At 44.1% G+C, this 311-nt stretch overlaps 1 pseudogene; it reads right to left on the bottom strand.

Annotated features, from left to right (window-relative positions):
* LOC110415638 (calcium-transporting ATPase 12, plasma membrane-type pseudogene) overlaps positions 1-311 on the bottom strand; it is a 5,660-nt pseudogene that overhangs the window by 2,166 nt on the left and 3,183 nt on the right.

Raw genomic sequence — 311 nt, 5'->3', positions numbered from 1 at the left:
AATAAGCAAAACTGCAAGAACAAGTATAGCCACTGTCAATCCAATCTTCCCAATATAAGAAGTTAGCTTGTTGAGGCGAGCCTGTAGTGGAGTCTCTTCATCTAAGTCGCGGTTTATGGAACTCATCATCTCCCCCCATGCCGTATTCATGCCAACAGAAGTGACAAGCATAAAACCAAACCCATCCGTCACCTTTGTACCAGAGAGCATGAAAGGATTGTTGTTGCCATTGATCTCAACGTGGTCACTTTCCCCTGTCATGCTAGATTCATCTACCTTCAAAGAGTGTCCATCCAAGAACAATCCATCTG

This window comes from Theobroma umbraticum, unplaced genomic scaffold (assembly GCF_002168275.2).
Source record: "Theobroma umbraticum cultivar Fairchild unplaced genomic scaffold, ASM216827v3 scaffold_147.0, whole genome shotgun sequence".
In the NCBI taxonomy this organism is placed as follows: Eukaryota; Viridiplantae; Streptophyta; class Magnoliopsida; order Malvales; family Malvaceae; genus Theobroma; species Theobroma umbraticum.
Note: the sequence above shows the minus strand (reverse complement) of the source record. Positions and strands in the feature narration are given on the sequence as shown.